This window comes from Chanodichthys erythropterus, chromosome 6 (genome assembly GCF_024489055.1).
Source record: "Chanodichthys erythropterus isolate Z2021 chromosome 6, ASM2448905v1, whole genome shotgun sequence".
NCBI classification, from domain to species: Eukaryota; Metazoa; Chordata; class Actinopteri; order Cypriniformes; family Xenocyprididae; genus Chanodichthys; species Chanodichthys erythropterus.
This window is the reverse complement of record NC_090226.1, coordinates 32,066,289-32,083,936: the sequence shown is the minus strand read 5'-3', so window position 1 is coordinate 32,083,936 and position 17,648 is coordinate 32,066,289. Positions and strand designations below refer to the sequence as shown.

Genomic DNA, 17,648 nt, shown 5'->3' with positions numbered 1-17,648 from the left:
AATAAATGTCATGACAGGAAAGATACAGCACAGTGGAAATGAACCATTTCTGATTTGACAGCTCCAACACACTATTCTAGAAAGAAAGTCAGTTATTGTACTAATCAGGCTCATTATTATATAAGAGAAAAGGACCCTATTAGGCCCAGCCAAATTCTACTTTTTCTAGTTCACAAATAACTACTTTTGTTTTGATTATATTTTAATTAATCAGCCAAAAAAAGAAAATACTAAATTGTTTAACTGGACATTTTCAAAATGTATTAAACAACTAAAAAATAAATTAATATAAAACTTGTATTGATACAAAAAGCTTATAAAATGCTTTTAATTTAATTAGAAGTTAATTTATCAGAAGTAGGTCATGAAATGCAAAAATGTTTTTTTTTTTTTGTTTTTTTTTTTTTTCCCAACAGAATAATATCAGGAAAATAAATATGACGTTTGATTTATTAAGGAGGGAAAAAAACACTGTTTTCATGCATCAGTGAACTGAGATTTTGGGCTATTTGTCTTTACATAAAGTGTTGTTTCAAACTAGTGGAAAGAAAACATCCAAAATGCTTTTTAAGTGTATATTTGTGCATATAGATTTCAAATACAATACATATACAAAACATTTAAAAGGCTGTTTTCCAAAATTAATTAAAAAAAATAATAATTTCCAATGTTGGTTCATGTTTAAGTGAACTAATTTTATTTTTAAATTTATTCCTAAAAAAAAAATAAGATCCTTGCTGTTGACAGTATTTTCAAATTTATAGAGTGATAATGTCAGCAAAATGAAACAAATGTTTATCCTGGACAGTGGTTCAAGCTTAATGTTAGGAAGCGATGAGAATACTTTGTGTGTGCAAAAAAAAACAAAAAAACTTTTTTCCTTGTGACCTCTCTTGTGATTACGTAATGTGTGGCACATTGCAGACTAGTGCAAGACGAGCATTTATGGTTAAAAATTATTGTTATCGTTTCTCTAGATAAGACTCTTATTCCTCGTCTGGGATCATGTAGAGCTCTTTGAAGCTGCACTGAAACTGACATTTGGACCTTCAACCCGTTGAAGTCTACTATATGAAGAAAAAACCTGGAATGTTTACATCAAAAACCTTAATTTCTTTTCAACTGAAGAAAGTCATACAAACATCAGGACATTTTAAATTATCAGGACATAAATTATCAAGACATTTGAATTCTGAAATGAACTAATCCTTTAAAGCTATGAGCACACTGTCCAATTCTGGCTGCGATTTGGCAATCTGAGACAAATTTCACAAATCTGTAGTTTTTGATCACTAGTTTGACATGTTCACCGACAGACAATTAATAACCATTACCGACAAATATAACCTGTAATGAAATTCTGCCAGTGTCAGAAGTATTGAGGTGCAGTCCTGCAGTGACCATTTCAATCCCACATGTCATGCAGCTCACCATCACCAAATGAGTCATCATGGCTTGATGAAAAACTCACGTCCGTTTTTAATGTGTCTTGACTGTCGTACAGTCAGACATTAATGACAACAACTGAGATCCCACAGTGTGACATGGCTTACAGTGGTGATCATATTTGTACAGTCTGACAAACAATCATAAAGGACTATTATAAATCGTACAGTGAGCACTCTGCTTAAGTCACAGTCTAGTAACTTAGACGAGAAGGTGAAGTCAAATGTGAATATGTTCTCTACGTCTGACAGATGTGTCTGCACCTGCAAGACATATCTGCCAAATACAAAAGTCAAGAAAACAGAAAGCATAACAAAATTAACATCCTGCATGATGGTCATATGAACAACTTACTCGACCTTCTGAATGGCTCATGATAATTTTGTGCAGGTCTTACCTGATTTTTAACAGCAGAGCTGGGTCTACTGACACCAGTTCTTCAGCTGCTTAAAACCTGCAAAACACAAGTTATATAAAATTAAAGATTGCAGACAACTGTCCATCAGTCAAAGGCATAATGGACAGTGGAGATGTTTAAGCACTGCAACATGAAGCATATCAATGATTATCAGTTGGCTTAACCTAAACAACAAGTATATATGTCATTCATGAAGTACTGAGTAACCGACAAACAGAACTTAAACATACAGTGATTATTAATGTCTACATCATGTGGCTGCATTGATTCCAATTCTGATTGGTTGACGAACATTCTAAAGTGTGCAATTATTTTCTATTTTTCTAACATTGCCATTTTTAAAGCAGTTAAACTTGCAGCTTCACTTACGATGCTTATGGAAAATGCGAATGTTTAGTTCCTGTCTCTATGAAGACCATCCTCCTAAAAAATGCAATGTGCTCTGATTGGTCGGCTGGAGCAGTATGTTGTGATTGGTCAACCGAGAGCATTTGGGAAATGTTCTGCCTCTTACCATAACCGCAAGTTTCAACAAAGCTGTAACCTCCCCTTTTTTTCTTGAAGCCAATACGGAAGAGACTTAAACCGCAATTCATCAACTGGCCGCTAGGGACAGGCTTCATTTGAACTCATCCGTTCAAATTATATTAAGCCTTAAAGTTTTGCATAATTAAGTGCGTAGCCAGTTGAGTGACAGATGTAACGTTATCTCTGTGTACATGTGCACACATGCGGAAAATAAACAGAACACATGTTGTTGGATGGTCTTGGCATTGGCTAAAAGTTTTGTCCGCCAGATCATTTAATACAATGACAATGGCTGGAGAATATGCCTCTCAAGACACCACAAAATCCGACAGCACTGCTTGGATGTTCTACCTAAAACTGCTGCACCATTTTGAAAATTTTGAAATTATACTTTAGACACAAGCTCATTTGTTTGTGAGAGTCCAATGATTGTATACAGTTTTACAACAAACGCACTGCCAAGATGGCGATGCCCCACTTTAAGTGTGTTCCAAATTGTCGGCTAAAGTTGGTCCTTGTCGCCTTTTTTCGGCTGATTCGACACGTTGAATTGGTGTTGGAGCTCGTCAGGCCATCTGATCATTCTGATTGGCTGTTCAGCTACTGCCACCAGCTGGTACGGAAAGGCATTTCATCTTACGCAGGAACAGAATGGACATGCTACTTGTCCATCGGCTGTTGAGCATAAGTTTGGTGTGTCAGGGCAACTTTGGACACAGACGCTGCCGACGTGAGCCAACCCCGCAGTCTGCTTTCGCCGACACTAGTTCGTCGCTGACGGCTTGGTGTGTTCCTGCCTTTAGACTTCGAAAATGCTCTTCAGAAAACTAAGGGTGATGTCAAGCACACCAATTCCAACTATTTTTGGAGTGGACAAAAAAAAAAAAAGGTCCTTAATGACTAAATACTTTTTGGGACCATTGTATAAATTCATCCCATTTAACAAACATGTCTGCGACTGCTGCTCTATTAAGCACTTACTGAAATCAGATTTAATCGTTTTGAACAGAAACCCTCATTTGAAATGGCCATTAACGGTTAATAACATTATTTTTTCGTTCTATTTAATATTTTGCTTTGGCAGTCAACCAATCACAAATTCAAATAGTACATCCTATGCAAATGTGACGCTGACGCATCCAACGTGAGTGAAATGCCCGCTCTTACGCTCAAAAGTGAGATGCCCACGCTGACGCGCTCAGGCTCAGCTGTCAAGTCATCATAGGTTAGGTAAGTTACAATGGCAATGCCCTGGCATTCGTTTTACCGATGATATATTTCACCATATAATTAGGTCTACATATTAACAAATCGAATGTGGTTCATTGTGGCGCACTCCAACGATCTAGGAAAGTAAACAGACATTCTGCTTGTTTTCGTTATTTAAATGTCTTTTGTAAATGCACGAATTATGTCTGGCTTTTAAATTATAACCATAAACCATAAATTACAGAGTACAGTTTAGGAAAAAAATGTTCCAGTGGTCGCGCCAGCGCCTCATGCGCGTGCACACAAATTCTTGCATTGCTTACTTGCAGCTGTTAAATATTAAAATAAAATACAATCAACCAAACATATAAAACTTTATACTGCTCAATTCAATTCTGTAATACAATCTGCCGTCCTGTGACCACCGCCTGACTATGCTGTTATGTGAAGGATGTTGTCGATAATGCGAGTGAAGTACAAAGCTTACATAATAAATAGCCTAATAGTTTAGCATTCGTCTCGAAAATGGAAACAGTGCCGAATGAGAAAGGTAGGCTTCAGATTCACTTTAAATTAATTCGTTTAGCATCTTATTTAGTTTTATTTCTAATAAATAACACTGTTTTTCACTTCTTCGCTGCTCTAAACAGTGGTTGCTTATGGCAACACAGCACAACTTCCTGTGTTTGCATTCTGAGCCGTGAAGAAGAATTGATGTCCGATTTGCTGCGTTAAGCAAAGATAGCGGGCACAACAAGATTTTAAGAAAATGGTATCAGATCAGTACATGAGTTTAATTACTCGCCGATACTAATGCTAGAATTTTTTCTGGTATCGGTGGTATTTCCGATACTAATATCGTAATCGGAACTTTTTAGAAGCTACCTACTTAGAAGCTTCATTAAAAGTTACAGTATGTAATAATTTTGTCCGCTAGAGGTCGCTAGAGGCCTATTCAAAACAAAAGTGTAGCTTGATGACGCCAAGTTTTAGAGCGGAATCTTGGGACATGTGATTTCCATCTCAACGGACGGTGGAAAAGAATAGGGATTGGAGTCGGGAAGAATTCATGATCATGGATGAGATTATAAACGTTACTGTAGTATGAAGCAGAGCAGGGCTGAGTGTTTTGGGAGCTGAACGAGGGCGCTGGAGCGATTGCGCAACACACGCCTCACAAGCCGCGGAACTGTTATTATGACACAGTCGCCGGCGCTGCTTCCGCTTTTTAAAATGTATTGTATTATGGAGAAAATTACGTATTACTGTTAATAAAAATAAAGCTGCATCTGATTATGCTGTTAGCTATTTAATAAAAAAAGTGCATGGTAAAGCATGGTACTAGCAAAAAAAAAAAAAAAAAAGGAAAGAAAATTGATTTAAACAATAAGACTAAACATGTTGAGCTATATAACAACAGTTCATTTTCCGTATATAAATATATCAAAACAGTTGTTCCCTTGTCTATTAAAACATGCAAATATTAAATTGTCTTTGGTGTTTCCATGGTTTCTACAAAATAAAACAAAAACGGAAACCGAGGGTAACGTGGGTATGACGCAATTGACAGGCGACTCCTCATACGTCCCGGAGCCTTGGTTAAAATTGCAATTTTCTTATGATTTACAAATAGTTGAAAACATTTGGGATATTTTAAGTACTCAAGTGAACAAAATATATAACACTGGCCTAGTGGTTTTTGGATATTTTACTGCAAAAATCTTACATATTGCACCTTTAACAGAGGCATTTCATTGTCATTATAAGAGGCTAGTGATACTTATCTTCAATCCCACAAAAATGTGTACATCATTAGATGTAATGATAAACATTATATGGCCTATTATGAGCTAGGTATATCTATATTTGTGCACACTTTTTTTTAATAGTGATGACATTATGGCCCTCACGATTATAGCCAAACCTGTACACAGGTGCACACACTTGTTTTACATGGATTTATAGGCCTTATAGATATTTAACACTGAGGTATTACTAGTATTTTAATTTCTATTTCTTAACCCCTTTCCGTAACCCTCATAGAAAACTTCTGACACTTTAGAATTTCAATAAACCATTGTATAGTATGTTTATGAAGTCGTCTGATTTGCTGTGACACCTGATTTTCCCTCATAAAGCATGTTTACATCGTAATTATAACATACACAACTGTGTCCTCGTAAACCATGTATACAAAGAGCGCGATAAAGCACTAAACACATTAAGATTATACTATATGGCGGCTCTACTAACGTAACTTACAGACTTTAAGTTCAACTCGTATCAAACTTGTGCAAATACTATCAAAAGCTTGTTAAATTTATATATGTTCCTATATGTGTGCAATATATGCACAATATGTAATAGTAATATATAAAATTAATATATAAAAAGGCGCTGCAACATACTCTATTACGTCAAAACATAACGAACACAAGACAATCATACATACCAGACCATATCAGACCTCTGTACGATCGCCAATGTAAGCATCTGTCACACTAAAGACTGTTAATCTATCCGGTCGTAGAAAATAATTTAATAATAGTCATAATTCATCAACTGAAATCACCCAAAATTCTCTTTTGACTTAACGAAACAAAATAGCTAGCGCGCGCATGGTCCAAGGCGCGCTCATCAGAGCGGAAATGACGCCAGACTCTCCATACTTAAAGGAGCCACGGCTAATATAACTGCATTATTAATCTCCATCAAGCATAGACAAATTAGATGTCACTTTTAATATTTTAATATTATTAATAATAATAATAATAATAAAATGAATGAGATAAAAGCTAGGTCAGACTCCAGATCTCCACAGTGCTCACATTTCTCCTCAGAGCAGCAGATTTCTCCCCTCTATACCACAATTTAAGAGGGATTTTAGACATAAATAGGTAGTTTAAAACAGCAGTAAACTTCACCAAAGCCCTCTCTATTTTGTTGCAGATCATTAAACAATCAATCAACTCATTATGCTTATGGAATCAAGCCATTATGCTTATTGAAAGTGTCTGACAGGCCACAGTTACCCACTGAATGTAAAGTCAAAGAATGTGTTTGAAGCAGGGCCATAACCACCATAGGCACTGTAACCAAAAGTAGCCTAACCAAAGACTTGAAAATACTGGTGACGAGATGAAGCCTCATGAAGAATTGAAGCTTTTCAGCCAAATGGTTCACAAAAAGGTTAATTTGTATTTGCTCACAATACCACCTTGGTGATCAAAGAGTGTAAAACAAGCAGATACCTCAGAGATTAAGTGTTTTTGTATGCGAAACCTGGAGTTAGCATTTTAGCCCTAAAGTCTATGAGTTTTGTCGAATGGATTTTTTGATAAATCGCCTGAAATAAGGTCTGTGGTTAACAAAGCCTCTAAATAATTTCACGTTTTGATCTATGACATAAAACACACCAGTTATAACCCACTTGTGATTTTTTAAACCTTTACTGTGTCTTAAAGCGTTAGTTCACCCAAAAATGAAAATTCTGTCATTAATTACTCACCCTCATGCCGTTCCACACCCGTAAGACCTTCGTTCATCTTCAGAACACAATTAAAGATATTTTGGTTGAAATCCGATGAGGCCTGCATAGGGAGCAATGACACTTCCTCTCTCAATATCCCTTATACTAAAAACATATTTAAATCAGTTCATTCGAGTACAGTGGTTCAATATTAATATTATAAAGCGACGAGAATATTTTTGGTTTGCCAAAAAAACAAAATTATGACTTATAAAGGGATGGTCGATTTCGAAACACTGCTTCAGAGGGTTTATGAATCAGCGTGTCGAATCAGCGGATTCGCCACATTGATTCATAACGCTCCAAAGCTTCCTTGGCGTGTGCCAAGAAATCCTCGAAGCTTTCAGTGAAACACATATCGAGGCTTGTACAAAGACGATGGCTGAATCCCAAATGGCACCCTAAACCAGGGTTTCCAGGTTTTCACCACAAAACCCACCCAATTGCTACTCAAAACTAGCCCAATCGCATTTCATGGGGGGTCCCACAATAAAAATCACATTCCGGAGGGTAAAATCCGCATTTTTGGCAGGGCTCCCCAGGTAAAAGCCAGTGGCTAAATATCATGTTATTTGGGGTCGCTGCAACCCATGGACATAAAAAACAACCCACGGCAGTGTGTAAAAATAGCCCAATTCTGTGGAAAAACCGCGGACTTGGCAACTATTATTGACGGTCCACACTTTTGTGACGTAATGCCGCTTTTACTGTCGGGTAAAGTCCTCTGTGTAACCAGAAATTGTATTATTACAGGAAGATGAGAGGGTCTGTATCTCTTACCATTGGAGAAAGAGTAACGGCTAACTTAATCACGTGCGGCACCTCTCAGCCTATCGTGTAATGGCAGTAACATCAGTGCCCACCATTCAATCCTCCTTCCCTGCGTACTGCCAGAGCTGGAGCTTTAGCCGTTACGTTTTTTTGGCTAAAGATTGCAGGCTTGCCTTCCAGTGGCTTTGTGCATAGCTCGCAAACTTGCGGGCTCATCTGAAGTGTGCATCGAGGGTGCATAGAGGCCGCAAAGGGGGCACTCACAAGCATTCTTCTGAAACCTAAAATGATGAATGGGACACCCCATGGTCTTGTGGACTTAACGGACACGTGCACATGGCAGCCATTGCAAGTCCACAAGTCTGAGAGTGTATAGAAGTGTGACATTTGGGATTCAGCCTAAGTACAATTAAATATGAATGTAGTAAGGTTAGTTGATACGGGAAGAATAAGGCAGGAACCGGTGAACGTTAAAAACAACTTTAATACAAAATAAACAAATACAAAACAAAAGTAAAATGCACACAAACATAACAAAACATAAAATAAAGTCCAGGTCTGGTCCTCTCTCGTCCTTCACTGTCGTTGCTCCTCCTTTTATGCTTCTGGAGCTCCTCCATGAGAGATACGAGACCGGTGCAATGCGCAGCTCGCGCCGTTCCCTCACCGTGTCACAATGATGTTTCTGTAAAACTGGCATCCAAATCGTTGAAACAATACAATGACATGGTCTTCTCCTGTACACCTTCCACTATGTCTGTAATTAATTAGAAAACAGTCCAATGAGATTTCCAGATTTCCAATTAATTGGACATTTTTAATTGCCTGTTATTTTAACAGTTTCACTGGTTAAAACGTCTGATTTCTCTGGATTTAAACGTCGTTGGAAGCACTTAGGATAGTGTAAGTGCACTAGGTACCAAAATTTATAACATTGTTCTTGTGGTTTTTGGATATTTTAATGCAAAATTTAGACATACTGTGCCTTTAAGGATAATAGTTGTAAATGAGAAGACATTTTTTGGTTTGAAAGAATATATAGTTCATATACTATTTATTTCTATAGAATTAATATTCTTCTATTAGTATCAGCTCTTTGTAAGTTTTCCTTTTCATATAAAAATAATGAAAAAGTTATTTGGATAGATTTTCTAATTGAAACAACACACTTCTTGCTCCATACACAACAGTGTGTTAACATCAAATGTCCACCAGGGGGCTCCGTGTCATCTCCAAATCAATGTGCTTCAGTGTGGCGCTGCGACAACCAAAATGTTGCTCCTACCTTGGTAACTTGCATTCGTGCAACTGCAAATAAGAATTTGAAGTTTGCTCTCTAGGATTTTTGTGGTGCTTGTTGTTTTCATTAAATTTATGAGCACAAATGAATGACAATTTCCATATACACTATCTGCCTGAATAAACCAAATGGAAGTTGCGACAACCTTTTCATCCCTATTGTGACATACATCTGAGTGAAATGGATTCTGGAACAAAAACAAAATAGTGGGAATTTATTTTGGCCATGGGGAATTGATTAGATGGTTGGTTTGCTATTGGCCGATCTCATGCGAGAGCCCCGCCCTCCCGCCAGTAAACACGTCATCAGAGCAGAGATGTCGCTGACAAGAGAGAGGGGAAGTTATTTTGTTTCAAGATGAACATGAATTTTAATAAAATAATGATGTGCACTGATAAATCATTTTAAAAAAACTGAAATATTCCATACATTTTTTTTTTTTTTTTTTGTATGCTGTTCTGACTAGAGACATTATGAATTGAAAACAGCACTTTGTACCGTTTGTCTCTCATGCTTGCATACTTAGTCATGTCATACTTGTGATAGTTGCTTAAAAGGCCAGCAGAGGGCGCCAGAATATCATTATTATCTTTCATTACCAGAGCCCACCACAACCTTCTGTCTGAACAGAGACAAGAATAATGGAGTGGCAGTTGATGCATTAATATAAAACAATAAATAATGTAACTAGTTTATATTAATGTGTGTGTCCCCCCCAAAAAAGTGACTGAAAATAAATAAATAAATAAATGTGTTACTATCTTTACCTCTCATAAAGCATAGTTCAACCAAAACCAGACTTTCTTTTGTTGTCATTTTGAAGAATGCACTAAAATGTCAAGCCACTGCCGATTGCAAGAAAAGATTCCTTAGTATTACAACATCACTGAATTGTTCCTAAAACATGGCTGCAATTGAACATTTTTAATTGCCTGTTATTTATGATCTACTTGAAAAACCAGAGTGGAGCTAATCACTGTTCAGAGCACTGATGTTTAACAGCATATGAAGATGTGTAGAAGAGAACTTTCATGATCAGGTGCTTTGGTTGCATTGATGTTAAAGCAATCGGTATACACTCACCAGCCACTTTATTAGGTACACCTGTTCAACCGCTTGTTAACACAAGTATCTAATCAGCCAATCACATGGTAGCAACTCAATGCATGTAGGCATGCTCAAGAGAGTCTGCTGAAGTTCAAACTGAAAGGGGGCATCAGAAAGGGGAAGAAAGACTATTTAAAGGGTTAGTTCACCCAAAATTAAACTTCTGTCATTAATTACTCACCCTCATGTCGTTCACACCCGTAAAAGACCTTTGTTCATCTTCGGAACACAAATTAAGATATTTTTGATAAAATCCGATGGCTCAGTGAGGTTTATTCATTTATTTATGTTTTTTTTTTTTTTTTGGCACCATATTGTATATTGTGTATTTTAAACATTTGAATGTTAGCTGTAAAGTATTTTTGTTGAAGTACAATGTCGTTTTGACCATAATAATGTACCAAATCTAATTCGTATTAATATTTCAGTAGTATAGAACAATACTATACATACATTTATAGGTAAAATCAAACTCCAAGCCTCATGTACCCATTTTGTGACGCCAAACAACTTCCCTGTGCAAAGGATCATGGGGGCCCGAAGTGTCTATCAGTTGTACCCTTCGAAATCCTTCATTCCGAAGGGCCCTTTGAAGTGGCCAGTTTTGAGCACTTCGGTTTGGAACGACTCTTCAATATAGTAGCCATGAATATTTTCACTACAAAGTGCCCTTCGGAGGGTGATATATCCCATGTAGAAGTTATGCGGGCCGATACCAACAACAAACACGTGTAACCAATCAGCATTGTATGATGGTCGAGGAGAGAGAACGAGCAAGAGGGAGATTTGAAAATAATAAGAAAAAAAGGGTTATCTTTTGGGGTTATTTTAAATATCAACAGTGTTCAACAACAAATTTGAGAAATCGCATACAGCACCTTTAAGTGTTTTGAAATTTCAATGGTTCACTTGACTTTGACAGTCTGAAAGTGTTAATTATCTTACTATCAATGAAGGCCTGACTGAGCCATCATATTTGATCAAAAATATCTTAATTTGTGTTCTGAATTTGTGTCTTACGGGTGTGGAACGACATGAGCGGGAGTACTTAATGACAGAATTTTCATTTTCGGGTGAACTAACCCTTTAAGTGAATATTTGAACGTGGCGTGGTTGTTGGTGCTAGATGGTTCTAGCTGCTGCTGGTGGTGTAATGGTGCGGAGGATCATTTCTTGGCACACTTTGGGCCTCTGACTACCAATTGAGCATTGTTTAAACGCCACAGCCTAAGGACACTAGCCAGTGTAAATATCTCCAGAACATATCTGCAGCCAGAAGGGCCGCAAAATTGACCTCTAAAACTAATCAATGAGCAGAGGTGTCACAGTAGAAGGAAATTCTTGTAAATAAATGCAATAAATAAATGAAAACAACTTAAATGTTTATTTTTCTGATACTATTTCATATTTTAGAGAAACTATTATCAAACATAAAACACATTATATTGCTGTACTATTATATTCAGACCTTTAAAGTTAATAAACTGTTATTTAAAACACAAAACTAGCACTTTTCACACACTGTGTTACTACAGTACATGATTTCCTACATGACATTCCTTAAAGGGTTAGTTCATCCCAAAAATGAAATGTCATTCTGTCATTAATTACTCACCCTCATGTCTTTCCAAACCTGTAAGACACATAATGGATGACCTTCAATCATCTTCAGAACACAAAACGAAATCCAAGAGGTTTTTTACTCCCTCTAGAAAGCAATTAAATCACCACATTGAAGGTCCAGAAAAGTAGTAAAGACATTGTTAAAATAGTCCATATGACTACAGTGGTTCATCCTTAATGTTATGAAGTGTGCAAAAATAAAACAAAAATAATGACTTTATTCAACAATTTCTTCTCTACCCTGTCATTCTCTTACACAGCTGAAACAGTGCAGAACTTCAGTGTTTATGTCCGAACACCAACTCAGTATGCAAACCTCAATCAGTCTGCTCCAGCTGTGTCTGCATGAGGTCAGTAACTAGTTGACATGTCTGTTCTTCTTATGTGGTGTAGCATATCAAATTAATGAAAGTATAAATCCTTTAGTTTAAATGTGCTCATGTGAATAGCCTTTATATACAGTTGTTCTTTTGTGTTTGTTTTATGTTTGTTCTGAGAATAGATATGACTTTGCTTTCCTCACTGGTATTACACAACTTGCAATATTCTAAAACAACATTTGGACGCAACAAATGCTATATTAAGGCAATAGAGTACCTCAGAGATGATGTGTTTTTGTAGGCCAACCCAGAAGTTAGCGGCACACGGGTTCCCTCGATCGAAAACCTATGCATTTTTCCCATAGACTTTTGGAAAATCACAAAAAATAAGCTCTGTGTTTAACAAAGGGTTATGACACTTACAAGTTTTGTCTCTCAAGATAATCTTTACAAGTTAACACAACATTTATAGATTTTGAAGCCTAAATAAAGTGGTCAGATATAAAAAGCTAACAGTAGGCTATAAACGGACTACAGCACACCGTGGTCACGGATCAACGTCACCACCAAGCTTCCTCAAACTTTATTTAAAAACATCCTGTATGAATACTTATACACTTTTTCATGAGAAATGCTGTCCAAATGTCCTGTTTTTAATGATGACGTCTGAAGTCCCACCAAAGGAAGTAACGTTAGTCCCTTTTAGCAATTTGTTAGCAATCACCATTTTTAAGACACAATAAAGGTTTAAAAAAATCACAAGCGGGTTATAACTGGTGTGTTTTATGTCATAGATTAAAATGTGAAAATATTTAAAGGTTTTGTTAACCACAGACCTTATTTCAGGCGATTTAGCAAAAAAAAAAAAAAACCCATTCAAAAAACCCATAGACTTTAGGGCGAAGGAACCGGAAGTCCTAAAATGCTAACTCGCTTCCGGGTTTTGCCTACAAAAACACGTCATCTCTGAGGCACTCTATTCTAAGATGGCATTCTATGAGTTTGTCGTGTGTACTAAAGTCTGTCAATCATAATTAGAGCGCCACCCTCAGACCAAATAATGCAAGGACATTAGAATTCTGCCAAAAGTGTTTCTGATGTGTTCAGCGATTTGAATATAAAACTTACAAAACGTTTATCATAAACTATAGCGTTAAGACCCAGAAATTGCCCTACACTCAAAAAAAAAAAAAAAAAAAGATTTTTTGATGCTGTTCAGTTTATTTAAACAAATTATTTTGATTCAACACCATTGTATCAGGATTCTGGTTTAAATGTGATTGATTCATGTTAAATTGACTTGAAACGATTACTCTTTGACTTAACTTGATGTTTTCATATTGGTATAACATGTTTCAATCAAGTAAACCCAACCAGGACTCAATCAAACAGGATTTTCACTTCCCATCATGCTTCGCAAAGGGGCTGAACTAGGAGTGTAAATGTTGTAATAAAGTGTTATTTTAAGCAGGAAAGACTTTTGAATGTTTACTGTTCTATTGTGTTGGTATTTAAAAGTTTCTGTTAATTAATAGTTTTAGGGTTACCATTGTGGTGAATTGTTGCACTTGTGCTTGGGTTGAGGACCTGCTAACAAACCTTCAAATTACTTTAATAAGAAAGTAATCACTGTGGTAGTGCTCTGGGTTGCATTTCCCAAAAGCATTGTAAGGCTATGTTGATTGTAAAACCATTGCCACCAGTGGACTTATGATCAATTTAGGCTTTACAATGTTTTTGGTTAAGGCAATTTAGGTTGAATTCAGTATCACATCTAGATTTCTAACACAGAACATCACAAAATTAAACAAGAAGAATTAATTGTTAAAATTAATGTATATGAAAACAATTTATTTATTGCTTTTTATTTATTTTACAAAACATTGTAAATTAATTGGGCTGACACTATTAAATTAAGCTGTGCCCAACCATAGTAAATAAGATGAATCAACCTTAATGAAAAAAGTTGACCCAACATCAGTACATTAAATTGGAATAACAGAATTGCATAATGCTGAAATAAAGCAACTTAATCATGTGGAAATCCTTTCCATGATTTTTTTATGTTTGTTCAAAGAGTTATTTTTTTTAGTGTACCTAAATTTATGGACAGGAGCCGCTACTGGTTTCAAGACCATATTTTCTAACCCTTTTGTGTAAAGTTCCACATATTCATTCAGACACCCACTTTAAATTTATTTCTTCAGTTCGTTCCAATTCACATGCAAAATATGACTGCGGATCATTTACCCCAGATCACAGAGAGCAGGGAATTTTTCCTGCTCATATTTCACTTACCTTTGTTTTCCATCCTAAACAGGGCCTAATCAAACCCTGGAATATTTACTTGATGACTAGTATGGATTTTTTCTTTAAAAAGAAAAATTCAACCATGTCTGCAGTAAAGTAAAATAAATTTAAAGTAAAACAAAATCAAAATGGCCCCTGTCATCCATCAAGATAATTACATAGATGAGATCTAATGGGAGCACACTGGTCTGGATTCATCTGTCAGCTAAGACACAGTCCACTCAGAGTCCTTATGAGAACATGTTGGTAATTGTGTGGGTGCAGGTGACTGGTCTCAGATCAGAGGCTCTGACAGCTGCTTGAGATGTCACAGAGGCAAAGCAACTCATTAAGGAAGAAAAAAAAAGAAAGATGTGACAACACGTTCATTGAGAGCTCCCAATGATTCAGGTGTCAATTCATCTGTAATTGCATGCAGTACTGACCTTTAACTTTAATCACTGCCAGTTCCGTTAAAGGCTGTGATCCTCACGTGGCTTTAAATCTAAGTTCTGACAGTTCAATTCCTCATTCAAACTGAGACTAAACATGTGAATCAAAGACAACGCATTTTAAACATCTAACAGCAGGACAGGTCAGAGCCTTGCCCTTTAATTTGAAGAGACAATTCATTTACAGTGTCTTTTTTAGGCTTCCTAGACATGATGACACACATTGCTGTAGACCAGGGGTTCCCAACCATGTCAACTTACAGAGAAAGTGTAATGCCTCGCAATTCAAAACACTTATGCTACGTCCTCTGTCATACCTTGACTTCTCTTACAAAACAGCCTGGTGAAAACTCTAAAAATAGATCAATCCAAAAGGAAAGTGAGTATGTGGTGGGGACCGCTGATAACAGAATTGCTGAATGGAAATGTCCACTGATTACAGTATAATTCACAATGTTATTTTGCATGCATAATTCATCCTAATGTTCTTGTATTGGGACATTTGAAGATATGATGCTTTGGACTGGCACAGGCCAGGCTTCAACTAGGAAGTCATACAATCATTGATCAGGGGTCACAGGGAAAAAAAACCTAAATAATACAAATTTCAAAACACAAAACTAATATTAAAATTGTGTATAGCAGTGTATAGAATAATAAATCAACTTTTAAAAGAGGAAACATGCTTCAGTAACACTTCCTACTGTATCATATTTGATAAGCATATTTCTACGTCCTCTAATGATCGAAACTTTGCTGAAAAACCCACAATCTACTACATGCCTTCTGTCATCTGATAGTTTTTTTTTTTTTTTTATAGCAAGTTAAAGGCCTTTTAGTATCATTCTAAAAAAGCTTCTCTTCAGGATGTCAGTTTTATATTGATAGTAATATTTCAAGATGAACCGATGCAAATTGGATTTACTTGATTATCTATATGGGGCTACATCTTTTTTTTCTTTTTTTGAAAAATCATGTTAAAATGTGAGTATCAAATCAGACTTTTGAGGAATGTTTATTCGTCTCTCAATCATCATTGTATTGCATTGCATTATATATTTAAAACTAAAGAGCTTTGAACATAAAACTAAGCATTTAAATATTATCTAGATATAGAATGATGACTGATATTTCTATGCATTTTATATAAGTATTCTGCTCTACTGTTTTAAAGATCACAGTGATTTTTATTACAAGCTATACTTTCTGGCCATATAAATGTCAGGAATTGCACCATGTTTTTGCTCAGAATAAAATTGAGGTATTTTTTTTCCTCCTGGAGTATGAGCTCCATTGATACGATACTTGACAAAAAAAAATCACATATGCATTTTTTTTAAATCTCTAAAGATTCAATAAACTGTTCCATTTCATGTTCCATGACTATTATTTCATATGTCAGTCTTTACAGGGCTAGGTTTAAAGGGGTCATATAATGCCACTTTTACAAGATGTAAAAAAAAGTCTCTGATGTCCCCAGAGTGTGTATGTGAAGTTTTAGCTCAAAATACCCCACAGATCATTTTTATAGCATGTTAAATTTGTCACTTTTTGAGGTTGAGCAAAAACGCTCAGTTTTTGTGTGTGTCCCTTTAAATGCAAATGAGCTGCTGCTCCTATGAAGAGGGCGGAGTTTCAAGAGCTCATGTTAGCAGCTCTGATTAATGTTACCTCACGCAGACAAAATGTCAGAAACTGTTCAGCCTTTTATGTACAAGTCAGACTCTGACAATGATGGAGTCTCAAAAACAAGTGACAACACGTAGAATGCAACAGGACGTTTCTGAACGGTTAGTTGATGAATTTATGTAGCTGATGTGGAGATAACTTTCTTAAAGTATTGATTGCATATTCTATAATGATAATCTATAAATGGCTTGTGTGGGAACTGTTGTAAGATGCTTACAGAGCCAGAGAATATATGCTGCAGTGCATGACGATAGAATAGGTATAAGTTAGTTTAATAACGGTTATAACTTTTAAGCATTTGTGTTTTGTACTGTATTGCAATAACATGGCCTCACCCCCTTTGTTGTGTGTTCTCGGGGGCGGGGTTTACATAAATTATAGGGTTAGTGATGTCACTAACCCAGGAAGAAGCTTGTTGTAGTTCCTACCAGCCGTTTGTTGTAGTCCTTAAACAGAGAATTTTTTAAAAGAAAATATATCCCTTTGCACTGAACAGATGATGTTTATGCTCTAACGGCAACATTACACACTAACTAAAGTTAAAAAAGTGAAATCATAATCAACCACCTCTTTAAGCTTTTGCTTACTTTAGCATGGTAAACATATTTGGCACTTTATGTCCAATGCAAAATGAGGGACCTGGAACAAAACCAGTTGAAAACCTGGTGCCAAATCCCTCCTGTGGAACACAGCATAGTACTTTTGTTGAGTATTTCAGTAATTATCATTTTTATTGTTCCCTCCATATTTTATCTCTTTTTTTCCCCCTCCACAATTTCTGTTTACTCAGTGACTCAATCTTTAATTAAACTCACTGAACTGCAAGTGCCTTGAAAATATTACTCATTGCCCCAAAATAGTCTGATGCTTATCAGCCTTTCTGAATGTGGCTCTTGTCGTGTCCTGAAGCTCTAATTGATCTGGTAGTGTTCATTATCCGTGAAGAGCTGTTGGACGTGTCACAGGT

At 36.2% G+C, this 17,648-nt stretch overlaps 1 protein-coding gene across 2 annotated transcripts in view; it reads right to left on the bottom strand.

Moving 5' to 3' along the window:
* The window catches only part of timeless (timeless circadian clock), a 38,107-nt gene extending 31,862 nt beyond the window's left edge, over nt 1–6,245 (bottom strand). The window contains exons 1-2 of one of the 2 annotated variants that reach the window (XM_067388649.1): nt 6,054–6,245; nt 1,844–1,900 (exon numbers count right to left, since the gene is read on the bottom strand). The gene's annotated coding sequence lies outside the window, so the exon portion shown is untranslated. Of the gene's footprint in view, nt 1–1,613; nt 1,741–1,843; nt 1,901–6,053 lie in introns of those variants that run through there. The other variant, XM_067388650.1, reaches the window with a different exon arrangement.
* Between the last annotated feature and the right edge of the window lie 11,403 nt (nt 6,246–17,648).